The following is a 16,449-nucleotide window of genomic DNA, read 5'->3' as shown; positions in this document are numbered from 1 at the left end:
TCTCACAGACAGGAGCCTGGGGCAGCTGCATCCAAGCCCAGCCTCACACTGTCACTGGTTTCAGTAACTCTGTCCAGCAGGACTTGAACATGGCAAACCAGATCAATTTATAGAAAACAAATTATTCAGTAGGAGAAATTATTTGACACAAAGAACTCGATCACAATTATTGACTACACAGGAGAAAATCCAAACCTGCTCCTGGCAGTGTACAGTAGAGCACAATAGAGTGCACTCTATTAAAGCAGTAGGGAAGCAGTCATATTTCAGCAAGCAAACAGAAACAGTTATGAAGTAGAGCTCGATTAACTCCCCACACCAACACTCGTGGCAGCTCTCTTTCTCTTCACCTCCAGGAGTAGCCTTGGTGGGCGTCACTGCCAGGAAGGAACCTCCACATACTCCAAGGAGGAAGATTTTAGAAGAACCTACCCTAGCAAAGAGGACTGCACTTTTACAGTTGAAAGGGATTGACTGGCTGGCAGAGGCCTTCAGGGCACTTTAGCAGCTTCTCTGCAAATGTTTTGCCTCACTATCAGCACCTTCATTCTGGCTTACTTGCCTGAAGGAGTTTCAGCAGAATCCAACACCAAAACAACACATGGTGCTTCATCTCAATCCACCCTGAGAGCTTTGTAAATAGGACATTGTCCAAGTGCCTTGACCACATTCCAAGGCAAAGCAGCCATTGTCCAAGTGCCTTGACCACATTCCAAGGCAAAGCAGCCAGCCCAAAGCATCCTGCTACAGCTCCCAGGGGTCTCCAGACTGCTAAAGGGCAGGGAGGTCAAAGGCACTCCCAAGGCTTCCATCCTCACATCCTAGGTGGTTCGAGGTTTCCAAAGATCCCTGAGCTCACCTGCACTCACAGGGCTCCCATGGGGACATCCCAGAGCTCTCTGGGGATGATGAAGACCCGTGTGCTCAGAGGCACTCACAGCCATTCAGTGGGTACATCCGAGGTGACTTTAGTCAGCTACGGCACCGCTGTGTCACAGGCACTCACTGGGGTTCCATGAGGACATCCCAGCGCTCTCTGTGCTCCTGAAGAACACTGAGGGCACAAACAACCCCAGGGGCTCTACGGGGACATCCTAGGAGTGTCCCATTTGCAAACCGCACGGAGCTCACAGCCCTTAACAGGGTCTCAGTGGTGACATCCCACGTGTCTCAAGGCTGCTAAGGAGCTGGGAGGTCACAGGCACTCACAGGACCTCAGTGGTGACATTCCAGGGGGCTCCACGCTGCTAAAGAGATGGGATGGCACAGGAAACCGGCAGCAGCCGGCTCGGGCAGGACGCTCGAGGGCTCCTCTGCCCCGGAGGGGTACCAGTCCCCTAAATCCTACTCCTTCATTTTTCACCATCAGGCCCTACCAGAACACTTTTTTTTCCCCAAGGTTTGTTTTCTGTTGCACCCACAGCAGCCCCGCCGCGCTCCCGGCGAGCCGCCTCCCTTCGCTCCGCCTGCGCCGCCACGGCCCCGCTGCCCCAGAGCCCACACAGCCCCCACACACAGCCCGGCCGGCGGGGATCGCGTCGGGGCGGCCGAGCCCGGCCCCAAGCCGCCGGCCCCGGCGCGAGTTCCCCCGCCCGCCGCGAGAGCGCAGGGCCGGGCGCCCTTGGCCGGCTTTCGGCTTTGGTTGCGCGAGGTGAGAGGAGGTAATTTTGTGTGTCTGTTGCGGGGTGGTTTATTTTTCGGCGCGGGAGGCGGAGGTGCGGGTATGGGGAGGGGTGTTAGAGGGGAGCGTGGTAGTTGGTTGTTTCCCTTTTGCACCAGCCCAGGCGGCTTTTTCTTCTGCATTTCTTTCCTTCCTTCTGTTTTCCCCTCGCTCCCCGCGCCGCCTTGCAGGGCCCGCGCGCGGCCCAGGCCGCCCCGCCCTCACCGGCTCGGCGGTGGCGCGGAGCAGCACGGGAAAGGCTTTTCCCGCCGCCGCCCAGGGTCCCAGGCGCGGCCGGCGGCGGCGGCGGCCGGGAGAGGAGGAGGCTGCGCGGGGGCAGCGGGCGCGTTGGGCGAGCAGGGGGAGCCGGGCACGGGTGAGGCTGGGCACGGGCTGCGGGTGGTGGCGGGGGGCTGCGCGGCGTCTCTTTGCGAAAAGATTTCTGGCTGGGTCGCTTGGAGTCTTTTGGTTTTACGGCGTTTTTCCCGCGGTCCCGCGCTTCTTCTTCATCCCGCGGCGGGGGCGAGCAGGAGCGCAGCGGGGCGAGGGAGCGATGCAGAAATGAAGGCGGGAGGCGGGGCAGGGGCACGGCGGGTTTAGAGACCCGGGCCCCGGGCTTAGAGAGCTCCCGCTGCTGCCTGTCCGGGGGCGGGGCGGGGGGCAGGAACTCCGGCGGCTCCTAAAGACTCCCTCCTTCTCTCCCCGGGAGCAGTGCGGAGTGGTGAGGCGCAGGAGAGGGGCAGTGGCGGTGGTGGCGGTGAGAGAGAGAGGAGGGAGATTAAAGAGCCTTGGGATGTCACCATGGAGTGCCCGTGACTGCTCCTGACCTGTCTTTAGCAGCCCAGAATCTTCTAGGATGTGACCGTGGAGCGTCTGTCACTGTCAGGGCTCCTTAGAAGGCCCAGAGAGCCCTGCGATGTCACCATGGAAGCCGTGTGAGTGCAGGTGAGCTCAGGGCTCTTTAAAAACCTGGCTCCCTTTGGAATGTGAGGATGGACGCCTTGGGGAGGGCCTTTGACCTGACTGCTCTTCAGCAGTTTAGAGAAACCTGGCATGTCCCCATGGAGCCGTTGTCACTGCCGCTGACATCAGAGCTCTTTAGCAGCCTAGAGACACGGGGGATGTCAGTACAAAGCTGCTGTCATTGCCTGTGACCTCAGTGTTCTTTAGGAGCACTGGGATGTCACAATGGAACACTTCTGGGTGTCTGTGAGGAAGAACCTTTTTAGCAGCCTGGAGACACCTGGGGGGATGTCCCTATGGAGTCCCTGTAACAGCGTGTGACCTGATGGTTCTTTTGCAGCCTTCGACACCCTCAGAATGTCACCGTAGAGCCGCTGTGAGTGCCTGTGACATTACAGCTTTTCAGCAGCATGGAGACACCTAGGACGTCACTGTGGAACCCCTGTGAGAGCCTGTGACATCACGGCTGCTCAGCAGCCTGGAGACACCTGTTATGTTGCCATTGAGACCCTGTGACAGCATGTGAAGTCAGTGTAGTTTGGCAGATGGGAGACTCCTGGGATGTCGCCATGGAACCCCTGGGATTGCCTGTGACCTCAGTGTTCTTTAGGAGCATAGAGACCACTGGGATGTCACCACAGAACCTCAGTGAGTGCCTGTGCCAAATGGGCTCCTGAGCACATAGAGACCGTAGTGTTCTCACCATGCAGCCACTGTGACTGATCGTGACCTCTCAAGTCTGTGGAAGATTTAAGAGCCCTGGCATGTCACCATGGAGGCCCTGTGACCTCATGTGACCTCACTGCTCTTTAGCAGCCCAGAGAGACTTGAGATGTCAGCGTGGATGCCTGTCTGTGATCTCTCTACTTTTGAGCAGGCTGGAGAGAACTCTGATGTCACCATGGGCTGGTGGTTCAGGGAGGTAAGGGTGGGGGGAGGAACATGTGCTAGGGCTCACTGGGACCTGCTCAGGCACTGAGTCAGCAGGGACCACAGCGGTACCCAGGCCTGGGAAACACTCATGTCTCCCACTGGCCAAGTCTGGTCACAGGAAGCAGGTCTGCCCTCCACTGGGATGAGATGCCACATCTCCCCACTGGAACAGGGGACCAGGTGTACCCCGTGTCCCCAGCATGCCAAGTGTGGTCACGGGAAGGCCGGGTCTCTCCACTGGGGTCTCAGACACGGTCTGCCTGCTGCCGGCATGGGGCATGGGGAGCCTTCCCTCCTCTACCCGGGAGGCCAGGTGTGCTCACCAGAACAATCAGAGTAGTGGTATTTCACCGCTGGCCGGGACACCAGTGGGCGGGTCACCCAACACTGCCAAGTGTGCACCACGCCTCCCACGTATTCCACACCTCTCGTGTCTCGTCGGAGCGCCAGAACAGAGTCAAGCTCAACAGGGTCTTCTTTCCGTGTTGCTTCTGCCAAGCCTGTTCCGTTGGCTGTGGTTTCTCTGGATAGTAAGTAGGGACAGTGGGAATCTCATTGATCCATTCATTCACATCACTGATTAGATGATGAGGCATTTGGCTATTTACTGAGCATTTATTTTCATATATGTTCCTTTTCTGGGTTAAGTATAGGTGGCCCATCCACCATGGTCCACATCAGTAGAATTTAGTCTCAAAAGTGGGTGAAACACAACGCTACATCCTTGGAAGAATTGTGTCGTTCCCACTGTCCTTATGTACCATCAGGCTTTTAACTTTTTTTTTTTTAATTAGCGTAAGCAATAAGAACTCTATGCAACCGAGCCAGCCTTGCTTGCAAAGATATGAACAATATCAGCTGAGGTGAGGAGTGCTCTGGAAGCCAGGGCCCGGGCAGTCTTCTCCCGCCATGTTTTGGAGAGACCCAGGGCCTCTAGGAGCTCATTTGTTCCATAGAACCACTTTCTCCACTCTCCAGCAAGAAAGCCCCCAAACTTGGTATCTCCTGCATTGGCGAGTTCCTGAATGTGTTCATGAAGATGTTGATATTTTCTCACTTTTCCAGTTGCAGCTTCCTGTAAAGATGCTTCAGTGCATTCACATTTGATTGTCACCTCCATCACCAATGCCTGTTTTTCTCTTACAAAGATCAGGTCTGGTTTGTACATTTCACCGTTGTCATCCCTCACATGTGGCTCTTGAAACACTGTCCAATCCTCCTTTTTAGCTTTGTTGATCAACATGTCACAGATGTAGTTGTGTCTTTTAATTCTGCCATTTTGTGTTACTGCACAGTTTCCGATGATGTGGGAGCACGTTTCATTTTCAGCCTTGCAGTGCCTGCAGCTTTTGACGCACTGATCTTGTCTTCCTCTTGCCAGGAAGGAACTCTCTTGTGGTGCAGACATTGGCTCTCAGCTGCAATGCTGTTATTACTTTTCTGTGAGGTATGCCTCTGTATCTAAAGATCCAGAAATTGCTGATGTTATCCTCCTCAAAGTTTGTAATACTAGGGCCCTGGGATACCAGCTGTTTCCCTTTAGTAAATTCCTCTTTCCTCTGGTTACATGGTCACAGATACTGAGCTTTCAGAGTAGCTACTTCCCATTCTGATGTTGTGTCATCACCTGCACCATCCAGCAGTTCTGTCTTAGGTTTAGGCTCCCATATGGACGGGATCTTTTCTTTATCTCCTCCAGCTGTTATCCATAATTTCCTGTAGATTTGATCGGAGCATTCTTCTTTCAGGAACGATCTTAAGGCATCATCCAACAATTGGGCAAGTCGACGTAATCTTCGGGCCTGTATACTTGGATTGAGGCCCATCAATTTGGTGATACCCAAACCTCCATCCTTCATGCTGGAGTACAGGACGGCATCACGTGTGCACGGTGTTAAGTGTAGCCATTCCTTGACAGTCGATTGAATTTGTAGGTCAGGGGATTCAAGGAGCCCTGCTTTGCATCCGTGTGGTCTGCCAAGTATATTAGTGTAGGGATGGTGTCTATTTGTTTGGAAAGTCCATTTTCTGAACAGGTTTTAATGTGATGATATGTATGGATGTTCTCATGCATATTGCTCACCAGTCTGGTGACATGGGGGTCCGCTACCCTGTGCTGCAGATCATGTAGAATGTGCTGGTGGCTCACGGTGTCAAAAGCCTTAGCAATGCCCATGAATACGACACCCAGCAGTCTGTATTCTCTTTTGGGAGATGGAATTATTGTTCGTAGGAGTTTCCAATTTTCAGGGGATTCCGCTGCTCTTATAAAGCCACTTTACCTTGGGTTGAGGGGGCATGACTTAGTCAACCTTGCTGTCATTATTCTGGAGAAGAGTCTTAACAAGATGGAGCCAATTGTGATGGTCTCCAATTATCAGTGTCCTTTAAACAATCCAGTTTGGCTGACTTTGGTATTAATACAGTCCTGCATCCCCTCACCATGTCTGGGATTTTTATCTGATGTTAACCAAAGGTTGAAAATCTCCATAGTCTGGGAGAACTTGGGGTCCATCTTTTTGAGGTCCCTTAGGGTAATCCCATCTGGACCAGGAGCTAAATTTTTGCTAATTTCCTGCACATTCTTCTCAATTTCTTTAGCCATAATTAAGTCCCTGAAAGCACTGTTGTCAGGTTTCCCTTTAATTTGGAAGTTCCCAAGGCTCTTGAACTTTCCAGGTGTTTCCCATCTGGCTTTAAATGCTGAATAAATTTCACAGGGTGGGATGTCACAGGACAAACATTCAACATCATCCAGAGTAATCTTGGCTAATTTCCCCCTATCTAGATGGAACAGGCACTGGAAGTGCAGGTAATTACCTCTCTTGATTGCTCCCTGACAGGTCTTCTTGAGTTTCTTTCCTGGGTCCTCCTTTTGTTCTTATCTTGGGTGGATGTTCTTATCTGGCTTATCATATGGAGGCATCCCGAATCAGTCCTGCCCTGACTCATTGACCAGTGATGTCATCTCGTGGCCATGAAGTAACTGCTTGAATGCCTGTGGGAAGGTGTTGAGTTTGCCAGCTGAAAGCCATTCACCCAGAGTTCTCTGCTAATGGGCCTGCAGCTGCCCCTCCCTCTGCTGGTTGATATTCCCCAGCTGTTCCTCCTCATTATCTGGATGGTGACTCATCCCAGGTTCTGTTCCCATGCCCACAGCTGGTTCCTCGGGCAGCAATCTCCTTTTGTCACTGATTTGCTTTGCTGTCTTGGATGGAATGTGTTTGGCTAATAGTTTATTGATGTTTTTGTTTTGCCAAAACTGAGCCTCTAACCTTAGCAGCAGATGTTCTTCCTCCTTGGTTCAACACCTTTTGTGAGCTCCTCGGGCAGAGGTCTCATTCGGGTGGGAAGCAACAATCCTTTCCTGATTTCTGACAATCAGGTGTGCCAATCTTTTGTGTTGTCCCAGGCCGATTTTTGTTTTGAAGTCACGGCTGCAAACCTCAGAGACCCACTCCCCTGCTGGAGCTGTTTCAGCCGTTGCCCTGCATTTAGGAAAACGACTAGCAATAGTTACTGATAGTTACTGTTTTTCCTCCCGCATGTAGCACATTGAAACCGAATCCTCCTTCTCCTGTGGGCTCTTTTCAGGTGTTTAATTAAGCCCAACACATGGTCCACCCGGGTTCCACAGCATGGACATGGTGGATTTTTGTCGGGAATCGTCACTGTTGGAACGTCCTCCGGCGTCCGATTCACGCTGTTCCCTGGCACGGGTGGGGATTTTGCCGGCGTGTTGTTCTCTGGCTCGGGAGGCGATGTTTCTGATGTGCTTTCTGTCTTTTCCTTGCCACTTTTTTCCCCATGGTTAAGTACAAACAACTCATAGTCTACAGGAGACAGCTGTCTTCTCCCGCACTCAGATGAGGTGTAAGACATTTGTACACCTCCGGCAGCCTGTTCAAACCCTCCCAACTTGTGGAAAAATGAACACATTCATTAGTTTCAGACACTCCCTAGTTATAAAACTCCAACAACACCAGTTTGTTTTCATTTTCCACCAAATCTTGGGGTCAGATGGTAAATTTGCAGACAACAGGTCTCCTTCAGTGTTAGACAAGTGGTCCAGTTTTAAATTGCTAGGCCCCAGTCTACCCAGTCAGAAGGGCTGGTCTGGGTGCTGGTCAATACCTGGAATAAGCATATCAATGGCCCCATTTTACGGATCCGGAATTTTAGTTTGTAGCAAATTAAGGAGAGGAAGTATTAGATTGGTGGTGGAGCCCCAACCACTTGCTGTTCTTTGGCCAGCACAAACCCATGGGCTAGGTTTTGGGTAAAAAGCTCCACAGCTCTTACCTTAAATTTGTTTCACCGATTTTGGGGCTGTTGTTGGCTGGCGATTCCAGCAATAACTTGCTGGGGCAGAGGTCAGCGTATTCAGCAGCGTATTCAGTGGGACCACAAGGAGGTGCGACCTCTGCAGCGATGCCCAGTTTGTAGCTAAGCCCTCATACGCAACGTCCTTTTCATTGGTAAGTTCTCATACCTCTTTCTCCAGGTGTTTGTACTTGTTCACTTGCTCAGTAGTGGCTTCTTCTGGCGATGCTTTGGCTGATTCCTACTGCACTGTCACATCCACGACAAATGCCTGGGTGACCTTCGCTAGTACCAGATTAGGTTTATATAACTGTTGTTATCGCTTATATGCGGTTCCTGAAACACTACCCCCTCCTTCTTCTTCGCCTCTTTAGACAGCAGCTCGCCGATGTAACTGTGCCTCTTAATCCTAGCATCCTGTGTAACTGGGCAGTTGCCAATGATGTGGGTGCAAGTTTCATTGTCCGCCTTGCAGTGTCTGCATGCCTTGAGGTATTGGTCCTGTCTACCCCTGGCTAAAAATTCTCTCGTGGGGTAGACATTCTCTCTCAGTTGTAATGCTGAAAGGAGCTTCCTGTGAGGTATGCCTCTATTATTTTGCAGCCAATGATTACTAATTATGTCTCCTTCAAAATTTGTGATTCCGCAGTCCTGGGACAATAACGTAGTCCATTTATTGAATTCAATTTTTTTGCCAATTGCATGGTTTAGGAAATTTGCTTTTTAAAGACGGTGCTTCCAGTATGTCTGCACTATACGAGCCAATTGGTTCAGTCACTGTTTTGGTCTCCCAAATTGACAGTATCTTTTCTCTGTCTCCTCCATCTTGAATCCACAGTTTCTTATATGCTTGTTCCATTTGATCTTTCTCCAGGAACACCTTCATAGTTCCTTACTAAACATATGTCAGGAAAATTAATCCACAAACACCAGAGGTTTATGTCCAAAAAGGAGATAGAGGAGTTCCATTACTTTATTTGAATAAAGGGAAAGGTCATGGGCATTTCCCATGGGTCTCTCAGATTGTTAGAGGATGCCGCCTCCTTTTTATCCTAATTTCCCAGCCGCATTTCCCTCTCTCTTTCCCCATTGGCTGAGGTACTTGAGAGGCACAGACTTCCCGAATCACCTAATACAGACCCTATTCTAATGTATACCCCCCCTTTTCTTTTCCTTGTGTCTCTGTTCTTTTTCTCTAAATGCAGGGATTTAGCACAGCCTTGGGTAAGTAATAGTTTGTGTCAATCAGTGGAATTCCTATGGAATTTATGGTTCCTCCCATTGCTTCTTTCTCAGTATCTGGCTTTATCCACCAGCAGACCCACAGTTTGTTTGTAGAGATAAATCCCTCTCATTCCTTTCACATCTATGATTATATGTTTCTTTTCTGGGTTCAGTATAGGTGGCCCATCCACCTGGTCCAAATTGTTACATTTATCCCAAATACGGGCAGTGGGCGACACAGGACGATTGGCAGAATTGTACTGTTCTCATGTGTCCTACCCACTGTCCAGCAATGCCATTCAGCCGTATTTATTTTCCATCCACAGAAACGATTGAGCTTTGCTTGCAAAGATATGAACGATATCAACGGAAGAGAGGAGCTCTGTGGATGCCAGGGCCCGGGCAGTCTTCTCTTGCCTCTTCTTAGAGAAGCCTAGGGCCAGTAGCAACTCAGAGGTTTTCTTGTACCACTTTCCTTGTGCTCCTACAGGAAAGCCCATGAATTCAATGTCTGCTGCTGCATTTTTAAGATCTTGAACTTGTCTATGAAGTTGCTAATATTTCTTGACCACTCATTGGCAGCATCTTACAAGGATGAGTTGGAGTGCTGGTATCTGACTGTCATGTCCAGCACGAATGCCTTTCCTTTAAAAAAGATCAGATCTGGCTTGTATAACTCGTTGTTCTTGTCTCTGATACGCTGCTCGTGGAATACAGTCCAATTCTTCTTTTTAGCCTCGCAGCTAAGCATCTCACAGATGGAATTGTGTCTTTTAATCCTGACCTCTTGAGGTATTGGACAATTCCCGATAATATCAGCTGGTGTTTCATTACCAGTGCCACAATGTCTACAGGTTTTCACACATTCATTTTGCCTACCCCTGGCCAGGAACCCTCAAATGGGGTAGGCGTTGGCTCTCAGTTGTAGCGCAGTTATCAATTTCCTGTGAGGTATTCCTCTGTACCTTGCTATCCACCAATTTCTGATACTATCATTTTCAAAGTTCTCAATACCATGGCCTTGGAATAGCCGTTACTTCCACTTACTGTATTCATGTTTCTGTCAGTTACAAGGTCTTGGGCTGTGGATCTTTGGAACGGCAACCTCCTGTTCAGATGCATCTTCACCCTCAGCAAGGATACCTTCTGGTAATGGAATAGGCTCTCAAATTGGTGGGATATTCTCTTTATCACCCCCAGCTCATATGCACAGTTTCTCATACATCAATTCCAGGTGTTCCCCTCTTAGGAACATTGTCAAAACCTCATCGGAAGACTGGGTCAGTCTATATAATCTCCGTGCTTGTATACTTGGAAGAAGCGCCACCAACGTGAAGAAACCCAGACCACCATCTTTACAATCCGAGTACAAGATAGCATCACAGATGTTTGGTGGAAGATGAAGCTATTCCTTGACAAAAGATTGAATTAACAAGTCAGGGGATTTGAGGAGCCCAACTTTTACTTTGGTGTGGTGGGCAAGGTGTACCAATCTCTGGATACTATAAGTTTTCAGTGTATTGATTTTCTGAAGAGGCTTTAGTAGTGCGTCAGCAATCCGACAAAGCTAATTTCTGGTTTTTCGCATAAACCTGTATCTGCTATGCCAGTCCAGGGATCAATCTGTAAACCGAGATATTTCTCAGAGTGAGCAGGGTCGATCATATTAAGGGGGGTGCCATTTATCATCCACACTGGACAGTCATTGATGGTATAAGAAGAGTCTTTAGTTGGCTTGATGTAAAAGCCATGATACTTCTCCCCTGTGTCTTGAGACCAGTTAGATGGCAAATCGTCTCTAGGATCTTAATGTTCGTACACATGCCTTCCCAGGGGTCACTCAGTAACACTAAATCATCAGCGAAGGCCATGGCAGTAACTTTGAAACTTCCTTGACAGTTGCTTTCACCAAGATTCTCCAATTTACATATAGAGGGCCAAGCACCAGATTGAATAGTAAGGGTGACACTGGATCACCCTGTTTGACACTTAAAAGGATTTGTCTTTTCCTTTTTGGTGTCGATGTACATAAAGATACTCTTGTACATTTTGCCAACAAGGTGTTTAATGTGGGGGTCAGCCCCTCTCTGCATCAGACTCATGGTAGTATGCTGATGACATATGGTGTCAAAAGCTTTCGCAATGTCCACGAAAACAATCCCAAACTCTTTGTGCTCCTTTTTTGCATGTTTGACAGTAAGTTGTATCAAGTTCAGATTCTCAGAACATCCTGCTGCATGTATAAATCCCCTTTGTCTCAGGTTTATGGGACACGCTTTGGTCAATCTTGCCATTAAAATCCTGGAGAATAACCTAAACACCGTGGAAGCAATGGTGATAGGCCTCCAGTTATTGATGTCATTAAGCCTATCCACCTTGGTAGACTTGGGGATCAAGACTGACCGGCATTCACTCAGGGCAGCAGGAATAGTTCTGGTTATGAGCCGTAAATTGAAGATCTCCATCAACAGGGAGTACCTGGGATGCATTTTGATAAGACAGCCCAACGTAATCCTGTGTGGCCCCGAATCAGAGTTCTTCCTAATCTCTTTGATATTCTTTTCCACTTCTTTTTCCATAATCAGGGCCGTACAAGCGGTGTTACCTGCTTCCTTCTGTGAAGGGAAGTATTCAAGGCCCATGAATAATGGAGCTATAGCAGTCCCTCTGTCAGCTATTTGGCAGATGGGGGATGTTCTCCTCTCCCCACATTAGGATCATTAGCCATCTATATCAGGTTGAACAGTTTTAGAGGGAACTTTTAGAAGACATCTTTTATCACATACATGCTTTGCCATTTTAGATGGAATATGCTCTGCGGTTAAGTTATTGATGTTACCATCATACTTTATCACTAATTGTCTCAGAAGAGCCTCTTCCTCCTCAGTCCACACCTCTTGGTGGGCTCCTCTAACCGATGTTTCCTTTGGATGGGGGGCAGCAATTTGTTGCAGGTTCCTTACAAGAGGATGCGCCAGCCTCTTGTGCTGTCCCAAGCCAATCTTGGTGGAGAAAGCCCTCTGGCATACTTCACAGATCCAATCACCCTTTGGGACCACTTCCACATTTCCTTTGCACTGTGGGAAGTGGCAGGAGATACTGTGGTGCTTTAAATTTTCCTTACCACATTTGAGACACTTAAAGATGATCTTTCTTTTCCTGTGGGTTCTCTTTAGATGGTCAGTCAGGCCCAGCATCCAATTGAATTGGGTATCACAGGATGGACAGGATGGATTTTTGTCAGGAACAGATACCACAAGTGTATCAGTTGCTATCATGCCCAAGCTTGTCCCAGGGAGAGCTGCAGATGTGTGAGGCTCATCCTTGTCTCTGTGATCTTTAAGCAAGCACTCAGTTTCTCCATCCCAGGTGGACCTAGTTGGTAAGGCTTCATATGCCTCGGGGTACTTGGCAAACCCCTCCCAATTTCCACCTGGTTGGATTCCCGCATCATAGTCAATCGTGGAGTTAACAAACTCCAAACATACTAAATTGAGCTTCTCAGCTGCCAGTGTGGAGGGTAAAGGTGGAGCAATATCGGCTCTACTGACCCTCAGATCTAAGGGGTCAGTCTGAGTGGCTTGATACGTAGAGCAATGTCATTGATTGTACCATTGTTCCAAAACCAGTCAAAGATAGATGTCAGTCCAAGTGAGGGTAGTCGAAGTTGGCAGCAGGCCCTCTCCCACATTTCTGTGTCCAACACAAATCCATGGACTAGGCTCTGGGCAACAGGAATAAGAGGTGTTACAAAACAATTTTGTTTCAACTAAGATGTGAAGCTATCATTGTGGGGGCAAGTCCAAGCAATAGGGAGGGGTACACCCTCTCTCACAATGGGGCAGAAGCCAACTTAGATACCACTAAGGGTATCTGGCGGGACCACGAGGAGGTGCGGCTTCCACAGCTGAGCCCAGTTAGTAACTCTGCTCCCATTTATTGAGCATATCACAATACACACTTTCCTGGGTTTAATGAAGGTGGCCTGTCCACCTTGGTCAAAATTGGTAAATCTTGGCTCAAGATTGAGGTGGTAAATGGATGACGTCATGGTACACGCCTCGCAGCGTGCAGCAAAACGAGTTTCCCACTCAGGGTTTGGAGTCTTAACCGGTCACAGATTGGGGCATAGCCATGCATTACCAGTGACATGGCCCTGTACGGCACGATGCGCGTGCCCTTTCTGACAATCTGGGGCACAGCTGTATGCACAGATGGCGTCTGGTACAAGACCATGTCTCCACCACTCAGTGCCACTGGGTTGCAAGCAGTGCAGAGCATCCAGGTGGCAGAATATGGCAACCGGTCCAGTCTTGCCCCCATGTAGTTGGAACAAGTGGCGTACACACCCAGGTTCTGACGGATTAGAGTTATGGCCCTGCGCGTGCAGTTGCTTGATTGACGTGTTTCCCCTCAAAGCACAGAGGTCAACCAAGCTGGCCCTGGCTAGGTGATTAGCGTATCCTGCTCTAAAGTGGGAGATTCCAAGAGTCATGGCAGCGCTACCCCCTGAGCAGCTGCCCGACTTTATCCAGCTCACCGCCCCCAGGGCAAAGGGTCAGCAGCTCATGTCGTGACTCGTATGAGTTTTGTGGCACCGAATTATGAGGCTACTATTTGGGTGGTGAGTCCAAACAGTAGGGAGGGGTAGCCGCTACACCCTCGCTCACACTGGGGCAGAAGTTGACTTAGTTACCCTTGCAGGTATCCAGCGGGACCACAGGGAGATGTGACTTCTGCAGCTGAGCCCAGTTAGTAACTAAGCTCTCTTTCTTTCTTGCTCTCTTTTGCATCCAATTAGCTGTCATTCTGGATGCTTGCTGACCATGGGACCTTTGCGACTTTGGATCCCTGGTCGCCTTTGTAATCTAGCAGAGCCTTACTCAGGCCACCAAAACAGTTCTCAAAAGCATCATTCACCACCCCTTGGGGATCTTGCCCATCCAAAATCTTCTCAAAGGCGCTCTGGCACTTAGCAAATCTACATGCCAATAACCCTTTCCTGGTGACATCACAATAGTGGAGCTTCAGCTGTGCTCTCTCTCGGCAATTTAGTGACCTGGTGGAGCTCTTCTCTCTCAACATTAGACTCACCTTTGATTTCAGATTGAACCACATTGGGGGGACCTTTCATGAGAAGGTGTCTCTTGTCATTGATCTTCTTTGCCGTCTTAGGTGGAATATGCTCTACAATCAACTTATTGATGTTTCTGTTAGCAGCATACTTCATCACCAACTGCGACAGAAGAGCCTCTTCCTCCTCAGTCCATACCTTCTTATGGGCTGCTCTCACAGATGACTCTTTAGGATGGGAGGAAGCAATCCTTTCCAAGTTTCTCACAAGAGGATGCATCAACCTCTTGTGGTGGCCCAGGCCAGTCTTGGTAGAGAACCCGTTCTGCATACCTCACATAGCCAATCACCTGTCGGAAACCCATGCACATTCCCCTTGCTCCGTGGGACATGAAGGGCAATACTGTGTTATTTAAGATTTCATTTACCACATTTAGAGCACTTAAAAAAGATCTTTTTCAGCCCATGGGTCCTCTTTAGATGTTCAATCAGCCCCAGTATCTGATTAAATTGGGTAAAACAGCGTGGACAAGCTGGATTTTTGTCTGGGACGGACACCACAGGAGTTCCAACTGGTGTCCCACCTCACTGATCCCGGAGAGAGCCTCAGGTGTTTTGGGCTCTTCAGTATCTCCTCAATCATGCCCAAATTCATCATCCCAAGCAGGCCGAGATGGCATGGCCTCATATGGCTCTGGGAACTCAGCCAAACCCTCCCAGACACTACCCAGATGGATTCCAACCTCAGAGTAAAAAGAGGAGTTTAAAAACTCCAGACACACCAGATTGAGCCCAACATCTCCCAAAGCAGGGGATAAAGATGGAATGACATTGGCTGATCTGACCCTAAGATCTAAAGGGTCAGTTTGAGTGGCCGTTCATATGTACCACAAAGTCATTGATTGCAGCATTGTCCAAATCAAACAAACAGTAATGACGGTATAAGTGAGGGCAGTCGAAGTCAGCAGCTGGCCCTCACCCAAACTCCTAACTGTGTCCAACTTAAGCCCATGGACAAGGCTCTGGGTGACAGTTAAACAAGTGTGCCAAACAATTTGTTTCTGCAGGCTTGGGAAACTACCGCTGGGTGGCGAGTCCAAGCGATGGCGAGGGGTATCAATTATACCCTCTCTCACACGGGTGGAAGCCCACTTCATTACCCCAAAGGGTATCCAGCGGGGCCTTGAGAAGGCGTGGCTTCCGCAGCTAAGCCCAGTTAGTAACTATGCCCTCATTTATTGAGCATACACGTACATACATGCACCTGTTCCGTGTTAAGTGAAGGTGGCCCATCCACCTAAGTCAGTAAATTTTGATGTGGTTATCAGACACGCCACACAGCGTGTGGCAAACGAGATTCCCATAATCAGTTTGGAGACTCAGTCCTTGTCAAGATTGGGGCATGCCTTGCTCTACCAGTGACGTGGCCCTGGATGGCATGAATGCACCTTGGCCCTGTCACACAGTCGCTTGAGTGACATATGTCTCCCTCACAACATAGAGGTCACACAAGCTGGCCCTGACAGGCAAACAGCAATACCAAGCTCCAAGGTGGAGGGTCCCATAAGTCATGGCAGCACTACCCTCCAAGCAACTGCCCTACCCTAACTAACTCTACCGCCCTGTGGGTGAAGGGCTCACAGCTCATGTCTTGTACCACCAGCAAGAGTGTCATGAGTTGCATGAGTTTGTTTCACCAGTTTGGAAACGGTATACTGAGTGGGTGGTGAAGCCACAGGGTAGGGTGAGAGCGTTCTATACTCCCACACTGGGGCAGAGGTTGGCTCAGTTACCCTACGCAGGGCATCCAGTGGGGCTGCGAGGAGGTGCAACCTCTGCAGCTGAGCCCATTTAGCAACACACGTCCCGAGTCATAGAGACATATAAAATTATATGTTTCTATTCCAGGTTAACCGTCCAGCTGGTCCAATTTGAATTTTATGCCCAAATATGGGCCAGACACATTATGATGGATGAACTCCTCCCACCCAAAACCAATTCCACTGTCCAGCTCTTACCACACAGAGAAGGGGCATTCATTTATTCAAAGGTACACACAGTCAGGCTTTACTAGTATATATATGTACTATGTCAACAGAAGAGAAGAGTGCTCTGGATGCTAGGGCTCGGGCAGTCCTCCCCTGCCTTGTTTTTGAGAGTCCCAGGGCCTGTAGCAATTCAGAGTTCTTCTCATACCATTTTCCCCGCGCTCCTGAGGGAAAACCTACGAACTCAATGACTGTTGCATTTGTAAGATCACAAATTTGTGGGAG

Source organism: Aphelocoma coerulescens, unplaced genomic scaffold (assembly GCF_041296385.1).
Source record: "Aphelocoma coerulescens isolate FSJ_1873_10779 unplaced genomic scaffold, UR_Acoe_1.0 HiC_scaffold_63, whole genome shotgun sequence".
NCBI classification, from domain to species: domain Eukaryota; kingdom Metazoa; phylum Chordata; class Aves; order Passeriformes; family Corvidae; genus Aphelocoma; species Aphelocoma coerulescens.
Note: the sequence above shows the minus strand (reverse complement) of the source record.